Raw genomic sequence first — 17828 nt, forward strand, 5'->3', positions numbered from 1 at the left:
TTCTTCTTCTTTTTCTTCGATCTTAACTTTTAGTGTTGGGAGGGATCGAGCCTTATCAACACAATTAAGGATTACGTGTCAACTGGTTATGCGCCATTGAGGCCATTGACTCCGATTTCAGCCTGCTTTTCTTTTTGGATTTGCTTCCATAGCCTTTGTCCAACCAAGAACAAACTACAAGGCAGCAGTTGTTTGATTTTGGAGTTGTCTCTCCTAGAAGAGTTGCTGTAACCAGCTAACCAAGCTGCTTTTGATAATATTCGAAATAGACATGGCAGTCATAATATTTTGAGTTCGGACTGATTGTCCTGTAGTTCTGTTTCCCCCAAATTTAAAGCTGTTTTTATGTTCGCCATGTTAGTTACAGAAATCACGATATCACAAAAAACGACCGTTTTTTTTTAAAAATTAAATAATTTATTTAGATTAAAATATTAAAACAAATTACCCAGAATTGATCCCATCAGAATCCTCTTCATTAACGACCTTCAATGTATGAGGACATGTCTATTTCATCTGGCAGTTCTGTGATGTTGACCTCAAATCGTTCTTGTACTTTATTTAATATCTTAGCATCATTTTCATGAGAAACGAATGTAATAGCAAGCCCCTTAGTTCCAAAGCGACCAGCCTTGGCTACCTTGTGAAGATAAGTATTAGAGTTTTTTTGGCAAATCATATTTGAAAACAAAGTTGACTCTTTCATTACACACGCCTCTCCCAAACAAATCAGTTGCAACTAAGATCCTTTTTTTCTGGAAATCTTTAAATGATTGGTAGCGGGAAATCTTTCTTACTGTGTCATGGCTCGATGTATGGCTATTGCTGGAAAATTCTGTTTTTGCAGAAGTTGGGCTAAAGCCAAACAGCGTTCGATGCTCTTGACAAAAATTATGACCTGATTAAACCCCAACACATCAAGACGTTCAAAAAGTTTTCTGTTTTTCTCATTGTCTTTTAACTTGGCATAGTGTTGTTGCAAACCATGTAGTGTTAGCTTTCAGTCATCATCAACATATACTTCCATGGGATCTTGCATGAACCTCTTGCAAACTGGGCGGATATCCTTGCTTACTGTGGCACTGAACATCATCACTTGCTTCTCATGGGGTGTCATGCGGAATATTTCTTGAACGTCTCTGCGAATACCAATTTCTGCCAGCATCTTGTCACACTCATCAAGAATGAAGTGCTTGATATTTTTTAGAGCCAAGACTTTAGACCGAGTTAGGGCAAGAATACGACCAGGTGTTCCAACTACAATGTGAGGGCAATTCTTTTTTTAGAACCCCTTCATCTTTCTTAATATTCATACCACCAAAGAATACTGCAATCTTTACATTATTGTTGTACTTGCTGAATCTCTCATATTCTTTACTGATTTGAAAAGCAAGCTCTCTCGTGTGTGCCAACTCTAAAACTGAAACCTGTCTATCAACAGGCTCTAGCCGCTGCAGTGTTGCAAGTACAAACACAGCAGTTTTACCCATGCCAGATTTGGCCTGACACAAGACATCCATAGATAAGATCGCCCGTGGTATGCACTCATGTTCCAGTTCGGAAGGATGCTCAAATCCACAATCAACAATCTCAGTAATTCAGGTTTCAAAAGAAAATCCCTAAATCCTGAGCTGTGAATTGAAACATAAGTTCATTTAACATATTTCTTAAAGGGGACCATCGTCACCTGCTGCATCTACAGTTGGTTCATTTTCTTCATCATCACAATCAAGGATTACACTATCTACCACCATTTTAAATATAAATAATCCACCTCGGGGATGAAAGCGTCTTCTTAAGTCACAAAAAAAAAAAAAAAAAAAAAAAAACCACCGTCGTTAAGCTTTTTTTTTAAAACTTTTATTTACCATAAAACAAATTACAACATATTTTACACTGTTGGGTTGATAATACTTTACATAATGGCAAATTTTATGTTGGATTTAAATTGATATGTACAAAACGAAAGAATAATCAAAAGGGGAACAATTTTATTATAACCGGTTAAATATAACAAATGACCACAATTTACTAAGAAAACAGCATTTCCAGATTACAGTTTAACTTTTTGATCACTTCCAAAAAAAAAGGGAAAGAATCCCCCATACTCACATAATAAATTTTAAAGGGTATTCTGCTTAGTAATGTACATCTCAAATGCCTCGCAAAATTTAAAAAAAGTGATACATGTACAAACAACAAATGTATAAAATAAAGGAACTTGAACTGACTGACAGCATAAAAAATTAATACGATAATAATATTTACAAAAAAAAAAACTGTTCCATTATGTCAGAATGTTGCACTGTATCTGTGGCGTGGGCGGGGTCATAGCGGCATGGGTTGAAGGGGGTGGGGATTGTTTGGTTTAAGCTAAATAAGTTTTTTTTTTTTGAAGTTTAATAACAGCCATACAAATTGAGACAAAAATAAAATATAGTTTAAAATAGTTCTGGGTTATACTGTGAATTGTATTTTCTCTTATTAGATCTTTTAACTTCGATGTTATTTTCACAACATTTTGCATCCTGTTTCGCGATTTGTGGTGATAAAATAGCCTGAGCTCTTAATTTTTCATGTGTTTCACGTAGTATTCTTTCTTGTCTCATTTGCTCAATAGTTTTTTTTTTAACTAATCTTTGAAGTTTCTTGCTTGTTATCACTGTGTTTCCTTTGGGCTTCTTTTTTAGTGGTTTTTTCTTTACTGCGTTTTTTTTTCTTAATGTATTGGTTCATCTGAACTAATGGATCCATATAATTTATGAGCTTTTGACAATCTTTCTGCGATTCTGCCTCTGATTCTTCTTAGACTGAACTACTTTCATTTCTTCTCTTTTTAACTGAATGATGGAGATCCCAAGGTGATCCTTTACTTTCTTGTGCACTTTGGCCTAAATATGTAAGAAGCCCAATTTTTTCTCAAATTGATCTTTTTCGTTTTTCTTTTCAGCTTCATTATCTTTGTTGCTGCCTTGTTTTATGAGCCCATCTTCAATTTCCTTAAAAAAATTGATGTGCTCTTTAGGTATAATCCCACTTTCACCTCTAGAACTACTTTTACTGGCAACCTCAGAACTTGTGGTTGAATTATGAATATCTAAGCTCTTGCAGTTCAGATCTTTGGATTTGCTTTGATTTTTAGCTCTGAGTAAAGCTGTTCGAGCTTCTTGTTCAGCAAGTGCAATTCGCCTTTGTTTCTCCTTTTCTTCTGATGCTGCATTTTCTTCATTTTTTCTAACTCTCTCTATATTCTTCTTATCGGACAGTTGAGGGTTTGTCGATTTTTTTTGTTGTTGTGGCTGATTGATTGGTGGTTTTTAATATTTTCGCAAGTGTTTGCGTTGCCTTATGTACTAACTTACACTCTAAATAAATGTGTTTCTCAGTTTTCTGTATGTTTTGTTTACATGTTTGTTTACATGTTTGCCATTTTGATTTGACTTTGTATTTCGTGAAACTGGTGTTGTGTTAAAGACCAGTCTGTATTCTATTACCCATTCGATTAATGTAATGCGTTTATTGTGCAGGTGTCTAAATTGATCTTTATTGTCTATTGCAGGGGTCTCCAAACTTTTCAGTCCGAGGGCCGCATTGACTATTAAATTTCAGTTCGGGGGCCAGTTTCTACCAGGCATGTCTTTGATTTTTCTGGGCAAAGTTCCTCAGCCATCACCCAACTAACGTCTTTTTTGTGGACAAAAAGATCTCCGCGGGCCGGATGAGAGGACATAGCGGGCCGCATTTGGAGACCCCTGGTCTATTGCATTGTATGGATAAACATTATGTAAGTATGGGTTAACATTGTGTAGCATTTGGTAAACATTGTGTTAGCTTTGGTAAAAATTGTGTAAGAATGGATAAACATTTAGTTAACATGGGTAAACGTTGTGTAAGCATGGGTAAACGTTGTGTAAGCATTGGTACACATTGTGTAAGCATTGTTAAGCATTGTGAAAGCATGGATAAACACTGTTTAAATATGGGTAAACGTTGTGTAATCATGGGTAAACATTGTGTAATCATTATGTAATCATTGCGACCATAACATTGTAACGCACCCTGTACCTCACAATACTGTTCTAAATATAGCACTGATGCCTTTTATAATTAAGCTCTTGCTGATTGGACAAAAGCATCAGAAAGGGAACTGTGGGAAACATTCCTGTTAATTATAAGATTGTTTAAAAAATGAATATTTTAAAAACAATAAATCTAAACAAGGGATATAACCATGATCTTGAATCACATATATTTTTTTGGATAGCTTCCCTTGGTAATCTTTGGAAAATTCATTTCATGCAACCTACAGAATGAAACCTTGAGTTGTATTAAAACAAGATTTTAATTGGTTAAAAGCATATTTTTAATGTGCCAACAGTCATTCGAGGTGGGAAGGAGTATAGTGTAGGACTTTATATGGGTGTATGTATTTGTGGGCTTGAGTATGTAATTGGTGTGTGTGTGTGTGTGTATGTGTGTGTGTTTGTGTGTGTGTGTGTGCATTGACTTTCGTGTATCGGTGTAAGTGTGGATCGGTTAGCGTGTGTTTTTGTGGGTATGCTTGTGTGTGTATGCTCGTGTGTTTGTGTGTGTGTGTGTGTGTGTGTGTGTGGTAATTAGAGATAACTGGTAAATTATTAGTGGATTTATAATGAAGAAATAATGAGAAGACAAAGTTTTTAAAAGTTTACAGAGTATTGCAATCCGGAAAATTTACACCTTATTCTTTGTGAAAGTGACCTAATAGGTATATTGAAATGACCCACTGGCTTTGTGGTCCACTAGTTTCGTAAAAGTGACCCTTTAAGTTTTTAAAAGTGACCTAATAGTTTTTTTGAAGTGACCCACTGGCTATGTGACCTAATAGCATTGTAGAAGTGACCCACCAGCTCTGTAAAAGTGACCCGTCATATCCCCAGATATTGTCCGACCAACCAACGCTAACTCCGGGTTTCTGTAAGTTTCCACCTCATTGCGGGATCATTTGATACGTCGTTGCTCGTGCACGTTTCATGCAGTGCTCACCCGCTGAGTTCGTGCACTCACGCGTGGGATGACGTGACTTTAATGTAAAAAAACAACGCGATTTGAAAACGACGCAGCCTTTTTTTACAATCATACAGAGACGCGACTCTATGACCGAATAGTGTCACTCTACCATCGAGTAGTGTGTGACTCCACGACTTAATGGAGACGTAACTCTACGACCGAAGAGAGTATGGTGAATCTTCGACAATCCCCCCCCCCCTACACCCCTCCCTCCGTCACACATCGTCACAAACACCTGAATCTCCTTAAATGACGTCAGTCTTCAGCCTACAACCCTCCTCCACCCCCATGCAACATCAACATTGAATTTGTTTTAACATTAATTTTTGTCTAAAATATTGACTGTGCTCCATTTTAATCCATTTTTTAACACTTTATTAAAACAGTTTTTCTAGACATAAAATGACAGCTAAAATTAATTTTCTAACATAACTTATATAAAATGCAAAACTGTGAAGTTACTATTTCTGACCCCCTTCCCTCTCATCACACATCGTCACAAAAAATTACGAGCCTTTGCTGGTGAGGGATTGTGTTGGTAGCGTACTGCTGCCGTAACTTATTGTAGAGGGTACTGTGACTTCGTGTGATAGTGTTGTCGGTAACTCCTGCTGTGGTGTGTCTAGTTGGCAATGGTTCATCCAGTGTTGAGGGGAAGAACAGAGCTGATACGCAGGTTTTCTCCTGGCGATTACGAGAAGAATATTTAGTGTTTTGTTTTTGTAATTTGTTTACGGTCCATTTTTCAAAGGGATCCAACATTTTACTTATTTCAATGTAGATGCACCTGTCGTGTTTGATAGTAATTGGATTTAATGACAAAACACTTTTTTTTATATAAAGCTAATGCTTTTGATTTTAAACTACTTCAGAATTTTAAACTAATATTTACAAAAATGTAGTATTTGAATACAACTGTCAATAAATTAAATAAGAAAACATTTGCTCTAAACATATAGATTTCAACTAACGTTGTCTATGATTGCGTTAGGCCTAATGGTTTTAAATTGTAGCCTAAATTATTGCTCTGGTAAACGCGAGATTAAATCATCCACATTTGTACCCAATTTACCTTTGCGAAATCACTTTCAAGGCATGTGTATAAGTCCCTCATATTTTCTGCTTTAAACAGTTCATTTATTTTCCACATTAGCAGATGGGATTATCGTGCGTCTATTTACATTGCGTAACATGCACTTGTTAAGACGATTTAACATAGTGATCTAGGGTTTCTGAAATAAAAGTTATTCATCGTGTAATAGATGGATTAGAGAGACCTCGGTTATCTATACGGGAAAATCTTCATCAACACACCCGCACAATCGCGCGAAATCATATACACGAGCGCACGCATGCACGGACGCACACACTCACGTACACACGCACATCATATAGAATGTCTGAAATGGCTCGTCAAAGTGAAACCGGAAGCGAGAAGAATAAACTTCCCTTCCCTCACCGAATAATTCTCAATATAAAACTTTCTCTATTAGTTCAATGCCCTAAAAATAGTTGAGGTGCAGACAAATTAGAAAATATCAATTTAGCATTGGATGATTGTCAGCTCACAGAAAATAGTAACTGGTATCAAATCTAAACGAAACAAAGTAGCAGAAACACGACGGGTAGTGAAGTACCCGCATTTACTTGTGTTTTGTTTACTGTGATGTTGATAAAAGTAATATACTGGAGGTTTAATCTTGGTAAACGGCAGAGAGCTTACTGCCAAGTTAGACTTTACTTTGGGGGTAAAATTGTTGGGAAGGCACAATATTATGGAACAGTGTGTAATGTGGTACAGCACCTACTTTTTTGCATCTGTTTATTGTCCCTTTTTATCAGGGATCCAAAATTTGACTTTATGGAAAACTATCAGGAACGTGCATCAAAGTAATTTGATCGTAATGACCAGGCTATTCTTTACGTAAAGCTAAAGTGTTTAACTTTAAACCACACCAATAGTTTAAGCTACTTATTTTTAAAATTAGTATATGGTTAGAGTAGGTAACAAAGTAAACAACATTATGTTTTGTTTGAAAATAAATATATTAAGTTGCGTTATTTAATTTCGTTCATGTTGTTTTTTTTTAATTTGTAGCATTTTAATCTAAAATTGTCTCCCTTGTTCTATTTATGAATAGCGAATTGGAGGTAACTCATTGCCCTATCAAACGCGAGCTTAAATCATCTGCATTAGTACCCAATTTTACATTTCCGAAATCACAAGGCAATTGTGTACGAGTCCCTCATATTTACTGCTTTTAACAGTTCATTTATTTTCTACACTAGCAAATGGGATTATCGTTTGTTTATTTACATTTTACTACATGCTATTGTTAAAAACGGTTCAACATTGTGGTCTCCTTTTAAATGGTGTTATGTCTGTATCCATGTTTGCCTGTGGTTTTATAGCTTGGGATTTGTAAGTTTCTGAAGAATTGGGAGTTGCCTTTATTGCTTCAGACAAATGGTTTGTATTTGCTTTGACTACAGGTGTTGCTGACTCAATGTTTATTTCGTTTTCTAATAGTTGCATGTTGTTTATCGGGGTTGTTACTGTAGTCGTTTCTGAATTGATGATCCGTTTGCTGGTGCGGGATTCTGTTGGTGGCGTACTGCTGCTGTAACTTGTTGTAGAGGGTACTGTGACTTCGTGTGATAGTGTTGTCGGTAACTCCTGCTGTGGTGTGTCTAGTTGGCAATGGTTCGTCCAGTGTTGAGGGGGCAGAACAGAGCTGACACGCTTGTCTTGTCCCGTCGATTACGATTACGATATTTAGTGTTTTGTATTTGTAGTTTATGTTTAGGTTATGTGGGACGGTTTAGGGTTTGTCCATTTTTTTGTTGTTAAGGCTGTTTGATTGGTGGTTTTTTATATTTTCGCACGTGTTTGCGTTGCTTTATGTACTAATTTACACTCTAAATAAATGTGTTTCTCAGTTTCCTGTATGTTTTGTTTACATGTTTAACATGTTATTTTTGACATTTTAATTTGACTTTGTATTTCGTGCAACTGGTGTTGTGTTAAAGATCAGTCTGTATGCAATTTCCCATTCTTTTGGTGTAATGCGTTTATTGTGCAGGTTTCTAAATTGATCTTTGACGTATATTATATTGTGTGTATAAACATTGTGTTAGCATTTGGTAAACATTGCGTTAGCATTTGGTAAACATTGTGTTAGCATCGGTTAACATTGTGTAAGAATGGGTAAACCTTGTGTAAGTATGGGTAAACATTGTGTTAGGATCGGTAAACATTGTGTAAGCATGGGTAAACATTGTGTAAGCATGGGTAAACATTGTGTTAGCAGTGGAAATCATTATGTAAACATTAGTACTCATTGCGACCAATACTGTTCTAAATATAGCACTGATGCCTTTGATAATTAAGCTCTTGCTGATTGGACAATACATCAGAAAGGGAACTGTGGGAAACATTCCTTTTAATTATAAGATTGTTTATAAATGAATATTTTAAAGCCATTAAATCTGAACAAGGGATATAACCATAATCGTGAATCCCATATATTTGTTTGGATAGCTTCCCTTGGTAATCTTTGGAAAATTCTTTTCATGCATCCTACAGAATGAAACCTTGATTTGTATTAAAACAAGATTTTAATTGGTTAAAAGCAGTTTTTTGATGTGCCAACACAGTCATTCGAGGTGTGAAGGAGTATAGTGTAGGACTTTATATGGGTGTATGTATTTGTGGGCTTGTGTCTGTAATCGGTGTGTGTGTGTATGTGTGTGTATGTGTGTGCATTGACTTTCGTGTATCGGTGTAAGTGTGGATCGGTTAGCGTGTGTTTTTGTGTGTATGCTTGTGTGTGTATGCTCGTGTGTGTGTGTGTGTCTGTGTGTGGTAATTAGAGATCATTGGTAAATTATTGGTGGATTTAAAATGAAGAAATAATGAGAAGACAAAGTTTTTAAAAGTATACAGAATATTGCAATCCGGAAAATTTACACCTTATCTTTGTAAAAGAGACCTAATAGGTAAATAAAGTGACCCATTGAATTTGTGGTCCACTAGCTTCGTAAAACTGACCCTTTAAGTTTTTAAAAGTGACCTAATAGTTTTTTACAAGTGACCCACTGGCTTTTTGACCCACTAACCTTATAAAAGTGACTCACAAACTGTAAAAATGTCCCTTCGTATCCCCAGATTTGGTCCTACCAACGAACGCCAACTCTGGGTTTCTGTAAGTTTCCACCTCATTGCGGGGTCATTTGATAGCCCGTTGCCCGTGGACATTTCATGCAGTGCTCACCCGCTGAGTTCGTGCACTCACGCGTGGGATGACGAGACTTTAATGTAAAATAAACGCGATTTGAAAACGACGCAGCCTTCTTTTATAACCATATAGAGACGTGACTCTATGGCCGAATAGTGTGACACTATGATCGAATAGTGTAACTCTATGACCGAATAGTGTGACTCTATGACCGAATAGTGTGACTCTACCATAGAATAATGTGACTCTACCATAGAATAGTGTGACTCTATGACCGAATAGTGTGACTCTACCATAGAATAGTGTGACTCTATGACCGAATAGTGTGACTCTACCATAGAATAGTGTGACTCTATGGCCGAATAGTGTGACTCTATGACGGAATAGTGTGACTCTATGACGGAATAGTGTGACTCTACCATCGAATAGTGTGACTTTTTGGCGAAAAGTGTGACTCTATGACCGAATAGTGTGACTCTTTGACCGAATAGTGTGACTCTACCATCGAATAGTGTGACTCTACCGTCGAATAGTGTGATTCTATGACCGAATAGTGTGACTCTACCATCGAATAGTGTGACTCTATGACCGAATAGTGTGACTCTACCATCGAATAGTGTGACTCTACCATCGAATAGTGTGACTACCATCGAATAGTGTGACTCTTCGACCGAATAGTGTGACTCTACCATCGAATAGTGTGACTCTATGACCGAATAGTGTGACTCTACCGTCGAATAGTGTGACTATGACCGAATAGTGTGACTCTATGACGGAATAGTGTGACTCTATGACGAAATAGTGTGACTCTATGACCGAATAGTGTGACTCTATGACCGAATAGTGTGACTCTTTGACCGAATAGTGTGACTCTACCGTCGAATAGTGTGACTCTATGACCGAATAGTGTGACTCTACCGTCGAATAGTGTGACTATGACCGAATAGTGTGACTCTATGACGGAATAGTGTGACTCTTTGACCGAATAATGTGACTCTACCGTCGAATAGTGTGACTCTATGACCGAATAGTGTGACTCTACCGTCGAATAGTGTGACTCTATGACCGAATAGTGTGACTCTATGACGGAATAGTGTGACTCTATGACCGAATAGTGTGACTCTACCATCGAATAGTGTTACTCTATGACCGAATAGTGTGACTCTACCGTCGAATAGTGTGACTCTATGACGGAATAGTGTGACTCTACCATCGAATAGTGTGACTCTACAGTCGAATAGTGTGACTCTACCATCCATTAGTGTGACTCTTTGACCGAATAGTGTGACTCTTTGACCGAATAGTGTCTCTACCATCGAATAGTGTGACCCTACCATCGAATAGTGTGACTCTACCATCGAATAGTGTGACTCTATGACGGAATAATACATTTAGACTCAACCTTATCAAAAATGGTAAACCCATTGACCACTAACCCACAACTCCCTTTCAGTGCGAAACTAGGCAACAGTTTTACACAGAGGCGTAGCGGAGGCGGGGTGGGGGGTGCGGACCGCACCGGGTGACACCATTTAGAGGTGCCTTGGATGATTGTAAGCTCACAGAAAATAGTAACTGGTATCAAATCTTAACAAAACAAAGTAGCAGAAACACTACGGGTAGTGAAGTACTCACTTTTACTTGTGTTTTGTTTGCTGTAATGTTGATAATTGTAATTATACTGGAGGTTTGATCTGAGGGTAAACGACAGAAGGGTTACTGCCAAGTTAGACATTACTTTGTGAGTAAAATTGTTGGGAGGCACAAGAATATGGAACAGTGTAATGTGGTACAGAACCTACTTTTTTGCATCTGTTTATTGTCCCTTTTTATCAGGGATCCAAAATTTGACAATTTGAGGAAAATTAAGGTGCGTGTATTAAAAATTTGATCTTAATGACCAGACTATTGTTTACGTAAAGCTAATGTGTTTAACTTTAAACCACATCAATATTTTGAGCTAATTATTTTTAAAATTAGTATATGGTTAGAGTAGGTAATAAAGTAAACAACATTATGTTTTGTTTGAAAATAAATATATTAAGTTGCGTTATTTAATTGCGTTCATGTTTTTTTTTAATTTGTAGCATTTTAATCTAAAGTTGTCTCCCTTGTTTTATTTATAAATAGCGAATTGGAGGTAACTCATTGCCCTATCAAACGCGAGATTAAATCATCTGTATTGATACCCAAATTTACATTTCCGAATTCACTTACAAGGCATTTCTGTACAAGCAGTGGCGTCGATAGGTCGGGTATGACCCGGTGCGGGAACGATTGGTGTAAACCCCTCCCCCCCCTAAAATATCTATATATAGGCCTATATATATATATATATATATATATATATATATATATATATATATATATATACATTTATATATATATATATATATATATATATATATATATATATATATATACATATATATATATACATATATATATATATATATATATATATATATATATATATATATATATATGCCACATATATTTGTAACTCTGTGTATCATCATCATCATCATTTTGCGTTCGTGTCCAAGACAAATGGGGCAGATGAAGTAGAGTTCATCTGTTTCAGAGCCCTCCGCATCAGAAGGTATTCGAACTCGAGCTCTCTACCACGAGGCCACATCGTCCCTGATTCTGCGTATACGCATGTGTATAGGCATTTAAATATCTTTTTTTCTGGATCAATTTAATTTTTTTTTAAACTACGCATTTCGGACTGAAAATGAATAACATAAAGACTAATTACTTTTTTTTACAACTTTTGAATCCGCTAGAAGCTCTTTAGCTCGTATGAATATACTAAATTTGAAATCAAATTATTATCTTTTAACATATTCCATTGCAAATTATACAACATTAAATGACCAAACTGATTAAAGGCGTCAATGATTTTTTTTAAACGTTCAGCTGACGAAAGAGTCAACATGGGTCGATGTGGCAAGCCTACAAGTTCTATTTTCCTGTTGCTCTCTTTTTATTGGTTATAGTTTCCATTATTTATTTTTGTCTCTCACTTTTATTTAATTTAATTTATTGACAATGGATTAATACATTTCAAAAGTTGTGTTATTTTGTAGCATAAACTTTTAAATAGTAATTTTGAAAACCAAAATGTTTTTATTTAACTAATTACATATTGAAAAATGGTAATGACAATGATGAAAATCCGTGAAAAAGATATACATTGATTTTAGCCACATATAACACACTTTTTAATAGGAATTGAAAAATAACCCATTAAACATATCAAACATCATAAATAACAAATCAACTATTTAAGCACAATCAAAGGTACAATTATTTTCGTTCGGGTGTCAGCCAGCCTCCTCTACACAATTACACACACACACAAACACACACACAGACACACAGACACATACACACTCAAACACTTTCTCACACAGACACACACGCTGATAATTAGCTTGATCGAATGATATGTAGATTAGTATATTTCCGATGTGGTTTCACCCCAATTCGCTACAGTGTCTGCTGTATTTGGTGTCACGCCCTAACGTTTTGTCGAAGTGCGTCAATTTTTGCAAAGATTATATTGATCCACATAGAAAAGCATTCATGGGCCTAATTCTAACAGTTATTAATTCAAGCGGAAAAATCATTGTATATGTATTCAATTATTGTATTTGGTGTCACCCCCCCCCCCCCCTCCCGCCCACACCCCCACCCCCGACGTGGTTGACGTGTCCGTTATTACAATTCTCAAGAAAAAGTTTTTCCCTCCGGAAAATATTAGTTTGCGTAACCCTCTCCCCTCCACCAAGTGATAGCTTAAAACTGTGCCCAGATAATACTAACGATCTTATTCTATAGTCGGTTATATAATTATAGAGCTGGATGTAATAATGTTTTTACACACACACACATTTGTGACGTGATTTGTCAATTTTGCTTTTAACTAAAAGACTTTTAAACTATAATTAATCATCTTTTTTAATATAAATAGCTATTTTTGCCTTGGTGTCACGCGGTGAGGTCCGCACGGGCCGCCCCCCCCCCCCCCACCCCCTCACCCTCGCGACGTTTATGTGTACAAGTCCCTAATATTGTTTGCTTTTAACAGTTCAATTATGTTAGACATCAGCAGATGGGATTATCGTTTGTTTATTTACATTGTACTACCTGCCAGAGGCGTAGCGAGGGGGGGGGGGTGTGCGGACCGCACCGGGTGACACCATTTAGGGGGGTGACATTAAGGCAAGAAATAGCAAAATATACAGAGATAAATGATAATACCACTTAATTAAGTGATTAATTCGAGTGTAAAATAGTGTTTTAAGAGGTGCAAATCGAAGGTTTGAAGGGTCGCTACGCCTCTGGGGGGTGACACCACTAAGTGCCGCTACCTGCTATGGACACAAGACATCCATAGATAAGATCGCCTGTAGTATGCACTCATGTTGCAGTTTGGAAGGATGCTCAAATCCACAATCAACTATGGCTCTCAGTAATTCAGGTTTCAAAAGAAAATCCCTAAATCCTGAGCTGTGAATTGAAACATAAGTTCATTTAACATTTTTCTTAACGGGAACATCGCCACCTGCTGCATCTACAGTTGGTTCATTTTCTTCATCATCATAATCAAGGATTAAACTATAATCAGCCATTTTAAATTTAAATGATCCACCTCGGACATGAAAGCGTCTTCTTAAGTCAAAAAAAAAAATAAAAAAAAAATTAAGCTGTAATTTTATTGGAGGTTTGACCAGGAGTTAAACGACAGAAGGGTTACTGCCAAGTTAGACGTTACTTTGGGAGTAAAATTGTTGTGCACTAGAATATGGAACAGTGTAATTTTGAACAGATTCGAAAATTTTTTGCATTTTTTTTATTCACAAATTTTAATGTGTATTTTTTTCTCTATAAGCCAAATCCAATTAAAACACCATCTTGTGGGGAAACTGGTTGTTTGACAATGAAAACATAGCGCCTAGGTATCCAAACAAGAGCTTCTTTTCAGGGTTTTTACGAATCACTTCCAAAATTTGACGATCAACATTAGCCTGGTCTTTTTTGCGCTCATCATTGACAGCATAGCCAGGGGTCGGCAACCTGCCGCTCGCGAGCCGCATGCGGCTCTTTTGATGTCAAGATGCGGCTCTCCAGCTCCTTGCACAAATACTAATAATCTTAATCAAAAAATAAAATACTTGAAATAAAAAAATGTTAGTGGCTCTTTAAAACCAGGGAAATTTTGAAAATTGTAACTTTTGGCTCTTCCGCTTCAAAAGGTTGCCGACCCCTGGCATAGACCTCTTTCTTTGTATTGAAAATGTCACCCTGTGTTTGCATTTATTTGTTGTCCCTTTTTAACAGGGATCCAAAATTTAATGAACATTTAAGTGTTTTTACAATGAAACTATTGTATGTAATTTGATCAGAATGAGCAGACCATTCTTTACTTAACGTTAATGTGTTTTAACTTTAAACTACTCCAGTAATATAAGCTATTTATTATAAAAAATAGTATTTGGTTACAACATATAATAAAATAAACATTATGATGTTTAGTCTTAAAATAAAAATTTTACGTAGCATTATATAATTGCGTTCGTGTTTTCTTTTTAAATTGTAGCGTTTGAGTCGTAAATTGCCTCCCTTGTTTTATTTATAAATAGCGAATTTGGAGGTAACTCATTGCCCTATCGTAGGCGAGATTAAGTCATCTGCATTAGTACCCAAATTTACATTTCCGAAATCACAAGGCATGTGCGTACAAGTCCCTCATATTTACTGCTTTACAGTTCATTTATTTTCTACACTAGCAAATGGGATTATCGTTTGTTTATTTACATTTTACTACATGCTATTGTTAAAGACGATTCAACATTTTGGTCTCCTTTTAAATGGTGTTATGTCTGTATCCATGTTTGCCTGTGGTTTTATAGCTTGGGATTTGTAAGTTTCTGAAGAGTTGGGAGGTGTTGCTGAGTCAGTGTTTATTTTACTGCTGGCGTTTTCTAATAGTTGCACGTTGTTGTTTATCGGTTTTGTTAATGTTGTCATTTCTGAATTGATGATCCGTTTGCTGGTGTGGGATTCTGTTGGTAGCGTACTGCTGATGTATCTTGTTGTAGAGGGTACTGTGACTTCGTGTGATAGTGTTGTCGGTAATTCCTGCTGTGGTGTGTCTAGTTGGCAATGGTTCGTCCAGTGTTGAGGGGAAGAACAGAGCTGACAAGCTTGTCTTGTCCCGACGATTACGATTACGATATTTAGTGTTTTGTATTTGTAGTTTATGTTTAGGTTGTGTCGGACGGTTGAGGTTTTGTCAATTTTGTTGTTGTTGTGGCTGTTTGTTTGGTGGTTTTTAATATTTTCGCAAGTGTTTGCGTTGCTTTCTGTACTAACTTACACTCTAAATAAATGTGTTTCTCAGTTTTCTGTATGTTTTGTTTACATGTTTGACATGTTATTTTGCCATTTTGATTTGACTTTGTATTTCGTGAAACAGTTGTTGTGTTAAAGACCGGTCTGGATGCTATTACCCATTCTATTGATGTAATGCGTTTATTGTGCAGGTTCCTAAAATTGATCTTTAATGTCTATTATATTGTGTGGATAAACATTATGTAAGTGTGGATTAACATTGTGTAAGCATTTGGTAAACACTTGGTAAGCATTTGGTAAACATTGTGTAAGCATTTGGTAAAAATTGTGTAAGAATGGATTAACATTGTGTAAGCATTTGGTAAACACTTGGTAAGCATTTGGTAAACATTGTGTAAGCATTTGGTAAAATTGTGTAAGTATGAATAAACATTGTGTTAGTATGGGTAAACATTGTGTCAGTATTGGTAAACATTGTGTAAGCATTAGTAAACATTGTGGAAGCATTGGGTAAACATTTAGTTAGCATGGGTAAACGTTGTGTAAGGATTTGGTACACATTGTGTAAGCATTGGTAAGCATTGTGTAAGCATGGATAAACATTGTTTAAATATGAGTAAACATTGTGTAAGCATTAGTAAACGTTGTGTAAGCATGAGTAAACATTGTTTAAATAATAGTAAACATTGTGTCAGCATGGGTAAACAATGTGTAAGTATTGGTAAACATTGTTCAAGTATTGGTAAACATTGTGTAAGCAGTGGTTAACATTATGTAAACATTAGTAATCATTGCGACCAAAACATTGTAACGCACCCTGTACCTCAAAATTCTGTTCTAAATATAGCACTGATGCCTTTGATAATTAAGCTCTAGCTGATTGGACAAAAGCATCAGAAAGGGAACTATGGGAAACCATTCCTGTTAATTATACGATTGTTTATAAATGAATATTTTAGAGACATTAAATCTAAACAAGGGATATAACCATGATCGTGAATCCCATATGTTATTTTGGATAGCTTCCCTTGGTAATCTTTGGAAAATTCTTTTCATGCAACCTACAGAATGAAACCTTGATTTGTATTAAAACAAGATTTTAATTGGTTAAAAGCAGTTTTTGATGTGCCAACACAGTCATTCGAGGTGTGAAGGAGTATAGTGTAGGACTTTATATGGGTGTATGTATTTGTAGGCTTGAGTCTGTAATCGGTGTGTGTGTGTATGTGTGTGTGTGTGTTTGTGTGTGTGTGTGTGCATTGACTTTCGTGTATCGGTGTAAGTGTGGATCGGTTAGCGTGTGTTTTTGTGTTTATGCTTGTGTGTGTATGCTCGTGTGTGTGTGTGTGTGTGTGTGTGTGTGTGTGTGTGTGTGTGTGTGTGGTAATTAGAGATAACTGGTACATTATTGGTGGATTTATAATGAAGAAATAATGAGAAGACAAAGTTTTTAAAAGTATACAGAGTATTGCAATCCGGAAAATTTACACCTTATCTTTGTAAAAGTGACCTAATAGGTAAATGAAGTGACCCATTGACTTTGTGGTCCACTAGCTTCGTAACAGTGACCCTTTAAGTTTTTAAAAGTGACCTAATAGTTTTTTACAAGTGACCCGCTGGCTTTTTGACCCACTAACCTTATAAAAGTGACTCACAAACTGTAAAAATGTCCCTTCGTATCCCCAGATTTGGTCCTACCAACGAACGCCAACTCTGGGTTTCTGTAAGTTTCCACCTCATTGCGGGGTCATTTGATAGCCCGTTGCCCGTGGACATTTCATGCAGTGCTCACCCGCTGAGTTCGTGCACTCACGCGTGGGATGACGAGACTTTAATGTAAAATAAACGCGATTTGAAAACGACGCAGCCTTCTTCTACAACCATACAGAGACGTGACTCTATGACCGAATAGTGTGACACTATGATCGAATAGTGTAACTCTATGACCGAATAGTGTGACTCTATGACCGAATAGTGTGACTCTACCATAGAATAATGTGACTCTACCATAGAATAGTGTGACTCTATGACCGAATAGTGTGACTCTACCACAGAATAGTGTGACTCTATGACCGAATAGTGTGACTCTACCATAGAATAGTGTGACTCTATGGCCGAATAGTGTGACTCTATGACGGAATAGTGTGACTCTATGACGGAATAGTGTGACTCTACCAT

The 17828-nt window shown here is 36.5% G+C and overlaps 1 pseudogene; it reads right to left on the reverse strand.

The window, feature by feature from the left end:
- Nucleotides 1-452: 452 nt before the first annotated feature.
- On the reverse strand, nt 453-13927 carry LOC131934606 (spliceosome RNA helicase Ddx39b-like; annotated as a pseudogene).
- Between the last annotated feature and the right edge of the window lie 3901 nt (nt 13928-17828).

This window comes from Physella acuta, unplaced genomic scaffold, assembly GCF_028476545.2.
Source record: "Physella acuta isolate Inbredline_101_S28 unplaced genomic scaffold, ASM2847654v3 ptg000114l, whole genome shotgun sequence".
Classification (NCBI taxonomy): Eukaryota; Metazoa; Mollusca; class Gastropoda; family Physidae; genus Physella; species Physella acuta.